The sequence below is a fragment of the Schistocerca serialis genome, chromosome 4, assembly GCF_023864345.2.
Source record: "Schistocerca serialis cubense isolate TAMUIC-IGC-003099 chromosome 4, iqSchSeri2.2, whole genome shotgun sequence".
Taxonomy (NCBI): Eukaryota; Metazoa; Arthropoda; class Insecta; order Orthoptera; family Acrididae; genus Schistocerca; species Schistocerca serialis.
The window spans coordinates 212,307,312-212,314,973 of record NC_064641.1 but is presented as its reverse complement, the minus strand read 5'-3'; the positions used below and the strand labels follow the sequence as shown (position 1 = coordinate 212,314,973).

General features: G+C 43.6%; 1 non-coding gene across 1 annotated transcript; it reads left to right on the top strand.

Annotated features, from left to right (window-relative positions):
* The first annotated feature begins 2,776 nt into the window (after nt 1-2,776).
* Nucleotides 2,777-2,851, top strand: Trnas-cga (transfer RNA serine (anticodon CGA)). The gene has a single exon. It is a non-coding gene; the product is annotated as a tRNA-Ser (tRNA).
* Nucleotides 2,852-7,662: the final 4,811 nt, after the last annotated feature.

The window sequence follows — 7,662 nt, the reverse complement described above, 5'->3', positions numbered from 1 at the left end:
TAAAATTTTTGCACGGCTACTAGCGTCTCGTCTCAAGCTGGCGATATCCAGGACAATATCCCCTGATCAGGCTTACCTAGGGGTGCGAAGCAACATCTCCTCGGCGTTAAGTGAATACCGTGACGTTATCGCCCTTGCGGAAACGTGTAAAATACGAGCAGCGATGATATCTGTGGACTTCGATCGTGCGTTCGACAGGATAAACCATGACTTCTTGGCGTCAGTCATGAGCCGAATGGAAATTCCACCTGTTTTCATCTCCATCATTATGAGGCTAATACGAGGGGCTACATCGAAGGTGATTGTAAACGGTCGGGAAGCGGGCTCGGTTCCTATTAACAGCTCCGTCCGACAAGGGTGCCCACTCTCCATGATGCTGTTTGCGATAGCGCTTGAGCCGCTGATGTGTGTTATGAGGCGCTCACTTACTGGGATAGCGCTTAATGAGAACTCTTTCGTTTGTCGCGCATATGCGGACGACCTGATCCTTCTTGTCAGATCAGGTCATGAAGTGCGTCAGGCTGTTGAACATCTAGACTCTTACGGGACGGCAGCAGGCAGTGTCATTAACATGACGAAATCCAAAATTATGCACATTGGACGGGGTCTGGAAGACATACCGGGACCGTTTCAGACGGTGGAATCGCTGAGATGTCTGGGGATCACATTTACCCGTTCACTACGGCGGTCAGCGGCGGCGAGTTCTCGGCGGCTTCTGCAAAATGTTCGTCTCGCGATACGAATCAACTCACTGAGAGCCTTTGACATGATACAGCGTGTGGCATACACTAACGTTCACATAGCGTCACGACTGCCCCATTTAGCGGAGATCCTACCAATACCGAAGGGCATTGCAGACCGCCTCATGGCTGCCTTTAGTTACTATGTTAGTACTGGGATGTTATTTAAGATCACTTATGACACGTTAACGGTACAATTCCGGAACGGTGGCCTCAACCTCACAAACGTGCGAAACAAAGCTCTGGCGCTTTACATGCGAGCGATGATACGAAATTGGCAACAACGAAAGCACACCATAACGTCAGCTCTGATAGAGGTACTTGTTCCGCCTTCGTACGAACCCCCTATTGCGGTGGGCAATATTTCGCCTTCTCTTGCACACATTGCCTCATTTCTTGTTGATTACAGTTATGTTCGTCTGAAAGTACCTTCGACGAGAATACCCACGACTCGGGAGATCTATAGGTGCTTGATGGATCACCATGCCCACAACGTAATGGAATTCAAATACCCGTCGAGAACGTGGAACCACATTTGGTGTGCAGTGCATACTACTCCATTACTGTCAACAGCAGCGAGATCGATGTGGTACATTCTTATAAACCGTAAACTTGTGACCAGGAGTCGATTACATACAATTCATATGGTCGATTCTCCTCTTTGCACAAACTGTGGCCTGTTAGCAACGGAAGAACATGGTTTAGTGTGTGGCGCAGCGAGGGACGTCTGGATGCTGACGCGTCGAATATTGACCTTCCTTCGGCGCACTAACTACACAGAAATCACATCGGATGTACTTTTTCTACCGAACAAGACCTTTTTTCCCAAACAAAAGACGTATGCGGTCAATTGGATCGCTGGACATGCGACGAAATATTTGTATTCGTACGATATTAAGTCCGTGATGGATTATTGGATGTATTTACAAGAACAACACGAGCTCATACGGAGTCATACGAAATACAGGACTGCCGGCCGTGGTGGTCTAGCGGTTCTAGGCGCGCAGTCCGGAACCGCGCAACTGCTACGGTCGCAGGTTCGAATCCTGCCTCGGGCATGGATGTGTGTGATGTCCTTAGGTTAGTTAGGTTTAAGCAGTTCTAAGTTCTAGGGGACTGATGACCACAGCAGTTAAGTCCCATAGTGCTCAGAGCCATTTGAACCATTTGAAATACTGGACTTACTTTTCCAATTTTTTAGGAAGTGTTTTTCACAATCCGCCCGACAGCTGGGGTGTCCCAGAACTGAGAAGACTCCTGCAGCAGAACGACTAGAGACAATACTGCGCGGTTCAGTTATATTGGCATACAGCACACTGAGAAGAAAACTGGACCCTACCTGGTCGACGCAGGAGAAATACATGCCGCCCACAAAGGCAGAAATTGTCAAGATTATATGGCTGTCTGACAGATTTATGATGCGACACCGTGTGCTGCAGGGATTGTGATGCAGATGATAACTTCATTTTCACTCCCGCCCGTGACTAGGATTGTCATTTACTTTATTCACGTTACACAAAGAAAAGGGCGGCCTTTACGTTGATTTTCTGGTTTCCAAATTGTATTTGCTTTGTTTTTGCTGTCTCGATCCTTTTCTTATCCCTAAGATAGTACAATTGTACGAATAGATTGTTTGTTTACCCTGCCTTCCTGTCCCCCCCCCCCCCAAAAAAAACCGCTTGGACTACGAATTTTTAGTTTTTCTTTTCAGTTTCATTAAAAAAAAGGTTGCGTCTAAAAAAAAAAAAAGTTGGTAGAGCACTTGCCCGTGAAAGGCAAAGGTCCCGAGCTCGAGTCTCGGTCGGGCACACAGTTTTAATCTGCCAGGAAGTTTCATATCAGCGCACACTCCGCTGCAGAGTGAAAACCTCATTCTGGAAACATCCCCCAGGCTGTGGCTAAGCCATGTCTCCGCAATATCCTTTCTTTCAGGAGTGCTAGTTCTGCAAGGTTCGCAGGAGAGCTTCTGTAAAGTTTGGAAGGTAGGAGACGAGGTACTGGCAGAAGTAGAGCTGTGAGTACCGGGCGTGAGTCGTGCCTCGGTAGCTCAGTTGGTAGAGCACTTGCCCGCGAAAGGCAAAGGTCCCGAGTTCGAGTCTCGGTCGGGCACACAGTTTTAATCTGCCATGAAGTTTCATATCAGCGCACACTCCGCTGCAGAGTGAAAATCTCATTCTGGACAACCTTATCAGGTTGTATACAGTTCTACATGCGAGTGAATTAGGTAAATCCTTATCCATAAGTTACCTCAGATTCCTTGAACTGTGTATTTATTCCTCGTGTTTGGAAACGAGCAAATGTCACACTTGTCTACAAAAACGGGAGTGGAATGCACTTGTAGTACTTCATGTATAATTCACATCTGCTAGTAGAAGAGTCCTATAACATATAATCAGTTCAAGCACTACGAGCGTTCTACTTTTTGGAGGGGGCATCATTAATCCTCTGACTGGTGTGATGCAACTAGTCACGACTTCTTCTTACCAGGGAATAAATCTCCCTATGGAACACGCTAGGTGGTCTGGAAACAGCGACCGTGTGAAACTTAAGTCGCCCTCATTAAATCCTCACGGAGCTGGATAAAGGAAACTAGGTTATCTCGAACTTCCCAGCCCTCCGAAAAGCTTTTTATTCAGTACCTAATCGACGTCTTCAAAGAACAAGTTAAGAAATATTTTCCTATGGGATGTCTGACCAAGTTTACAGCTGGCTCTAAAATTTTCTAACAGGAAAGGCTCATAAATAGAACGTCATTTACGGACGTTGAAGTAAAAACTGTGGTCTCAAACGGACTATTACTGTGGTTGTAAATGCTATGTATTAATGACTTAGTGAAGAAAATTGGTCTCAGTCTCAAACGTTTCGTAGATAATGCAGGTAATTCCGAGGAAATTATATCCGGTAGAAATTGCACTAATATCCAGTTCTTCTGTATGGACAAAATATCAGCCCGGTGCAAAGCCTGCAACTGTCTCTCAGTGTAGAGAAATGCTACCTTTTTTGTCTCACTGAGCGTAAAAATGCCATGTACTTTGACTACAGAAGTAATCAAACTAAAGTCAGTCGTGTCACACAAATACTTTGGAGTAGCAAAGTGTGAAAATACGGAAGTTTCATGCACATCGTTGTGAGTCAAGCTAGTGGCAGGCTGTCACGGGGCGAACATTGGGAAACTATTGTTTCTCTTATTTCTTGACAATCAGGTTGGAGATAGTGATATATAAATGTTAAAAATTACACCTTACAAATAATCCTTATTAGTCAAGATAGCAAGACGTATTTATAATCATATTAACTAGTTTCGCCTCAAGCAGGTAACCATCCTCAGGTCAGATAAGACACTGCTATGTCTAATCCTCAGCCGGCAGGCGACTCATTTTCATCGATAAATTGCATACGAGGTGGTTGTAACTAAAATGCAGCTACTCAGGAAGACCCGTTGTGGCTTGTAATTGTCGTGTGGCAGCAAAACTTCGTAGATATTCTAATGCGTTAATGCGAAACAGATTTATGCTGGAAAAAATTAGTTCCAGTTCTGGTGAGCTGGTGCAAATCTGGCTCTGTGAATGCAAGAAACATTTGCAGAAATGTTTCCATATGTAATGGATTAGGAACTGGACGCGGAAAGCAAAGGTCAGACAAATGATGAAGGCATAATGTTAATTTTATTATTAAATGCTGCTCACACAGTTTGTTCAATATGATCACTGGAGGTGTCGACGAGATGCTGCATCTGTAAAACGACGTGATTAATAGTTGCTCGCAGCAGCTGCGGTGGAATCTGAGCAATATTTTCCTGTATACTGGCCTTCAGACCAGGTAGAGACCGAACATGTCCCTGGGAAACGCGTTCTTTTAGATATCAAGATATTCCCAGAGGCAAAAGTCACATCAATTAGGTCAGGTTATCGTGCAGGCCATGCAGCTAGAAAACCTCTGGAGACATGTTCGTGCAAGGCTGAATTAAGCAGATATTTCACTGGGCTAACGACATAAGGTGTTCCCTCATCTTGAAAGAAAACAGTGGTTTCCTGACAACTGCGCTCTTCCAAAGCAGGAATCACATGCTGTACAAGGTCTCGGTAGCGCGCAGGCGTCTCGGTACACCTGACAGGCCCTCTGATTTACTCTCTTCAAAGAAGAACGGACCGAGAATAAAGATGCTTGTGAATCCACACCACAGAGTCACATTCGGCGAGCGCAACTGCTCATCGTGTAGAACACGCATTTTAACAGTTCCCCAAATTCAGCAGCTTTGTGTATTCACTGCATTCTGTAGTATAAAATGAGCTTCGTCACTCCGTAGAAACCAAACCGCAAATACAGAATGTTGCTGCGGAGCATGAGGTTTCATCTGCTGCAGCCGGCCGAAGTGGCCGTGCGGTTACAGGCGCTGCAGTCTGGAACCGCAAGACCGCTACGGTCGCAGGTTCGAATCCTGCCTCGGGCATGGATGTTTGTGATGTCCTTAGGTTAGTTAGGTTTAAGTAGTTCTAAGTTCTAGGGGACTAATGACCTCAGCAGTTGAGTCCCATAGTGCTCAGAGCCATTTGAACCATTTGAACCATCTGCTGCCCCGTTTTGATCTTGTAGCGTACCAGTGTAACGTAAGTCGGAAAACTTTCCGTTCTGTGTACAGTCGGATGGACAATTCTCGTTATACTGCATGGGCTCCACAACTACCGAGGTCACGTGCTGCATGGTCAGTTACAGCAACAGCAACCTTGTCAATAACTACTACCGGGATAACGCGCTTCCTCTTCCAAACCCCACACCAAGCTCACCCGTGTTTTCGAATTTCTTTACTGTCTACTTCAGACCATTTATAGAGACATCGGCCTCTCCTCAGACCTTTCAGTGTCCAGAAATGGATTTGCACACCTGGAGGCCAAAAGTGTAACTAATTTTTTTCAGCTTAAGTGCTTAAAAACTCTGGTTTTGAATGCTGTTAATCACGTTTATGTAATTTACTGATGACAATGTCTCCTACCGGCCCGATGATTATCCACAGCAGTGTCTGCTGTATTTGATCTGAAGACGGCTAGCTGTTTTGGTCGGCCGACCAGGGTGGCCGAGCGGTTCTAGGCGCTACAGTCTGGAACTGCGCGACCGCTACGGTCGGAGGTTCGAATCCTGCCTCGGGCATGGATGTGTGTGATGTCCTTAGTTTAGTTAGGTTTAATTAGTTCTAAGTTCTAGGGGACTGATGACCTTAGAAGTTAAGTCCCATAATGCTCAGAGCCATTTGAACCATTTTTTTGTTTTGGTCGAAACTATTTATCATTTTCATAAATCATTTTTCGACCTCGACTAATAAAGAATTACTAATAAGAATCCATAACGTTTAAAACTGTTTGTTTCCAAATGAGACACTATGCAAGACATTTATACGGCCTGTAGTTCAATACCTCTGTGATGCATCCGTTCTACTGGTACGTCACGTCGGACTGATAGAAGATAACGAGCTGATACATACAAAGACGAGCGGTACAAAAGTCAACAGGCCAGTCTGACTCGTGGGACAGTGTAACAGAAATGCTGAAAAATCTTATCTGTTAGACACTCGATGAAATACACCGACCATCTAAAGTGAATCTTCTCACAGAAGTCCTGAAGAACAAAAATTACGGGTGTTTTTATTAGACCCTGGCTCATATCGTTTTCTTCGATGAAGTTCAAAGCAAGAAACAACATTGTACCCAATAACAAATGCTCTCTCTGATTACGATGCACAGAGAGGATAAATAACATAACGCTTTACAATATAGATATTTCTCGGTGAATACTTACTGACTCCGGGGAAACGTATTTAAGAATACTTTTAAAAAGTTATCCTGGGATGAAATGTATAATGAACCAAATGCTGACATAAGAGTCAATATGTTCCGTGCTAAATTCATGTCATTACTTGAAAACAGCTTATCGTACAAGATAATCAAGGACACTAAACAGCTATATGAGAAACCATGAATAGCTAGAAGGATTACAGTATCTCGTGAAAGAAAAGGTATCTGTTGGCACGAACGAGTAAAAAGCCGTCAGTAGTTGTACACTACAAAAACTACTAAATATTAATAAGAAAAGTTATTAAAAATCAAGTAACATACGCATTACGTCAGACATCAGTAACTCTGAAAGCAGACTTAAGTCTGAGTGGAATATAGTGTAATGATAGACAGGACAACAGACCACTGAACAAGATATCATCACTAGCGGCCTGAATGGTAGCGCTACGAGTAATCGTTCAAGGGTAGCAGATAGGTTTAATAATTATTTCTTAAACCCACTAGAAAATACAGGAACAAACAGTTCAAGAGGAAAATCACTGTAATATGTTGTAAACAACTCCGTCCATTCCATTCATCTGCTCTTCGAAGACTTTTGTTGTCTCTGACACAATTACAATGTCATCGACTAACCTCAATGTTTTTATTTCATCTCCCGCAATTAAAGTTGAGGGAGAAGCAATAAAGACTTTCAGGTTTGCCGATGACGTTCTAATTGTATCAGAGACAGCAAAGGACTTGCAAGATCAGCTGAACGGAATGGACAGTATCTTGAAAGGATATAACAAGAACATTAACAAAAGCAAAGGAAGGTTAAAGGAATGTAGCCAAATTAAATCGTACGGAACTGAAGAAATTATATTAGGAAATGAGACACTTAAAATAAAGCTGAGTTATGCTATTTCGACACCAAAATAATCGACGATGGCCGAAGTAGAGATGATATAACATGTAGACTGGCAGTGGCAAGAAATGAGTTTCTGGAGAAGAGAAATTTGTTACCATCAGATGTATATTTAAGTGTTAGGAAGTCTTTTCTGAAGTATGGAATTGAAACGTGGAAGATAAACAGTTCGGAGAAGAAGAAAATTGAAGCATTTAAAATTTGTTGCTACAGGAAAATGCTGAAGATTAAA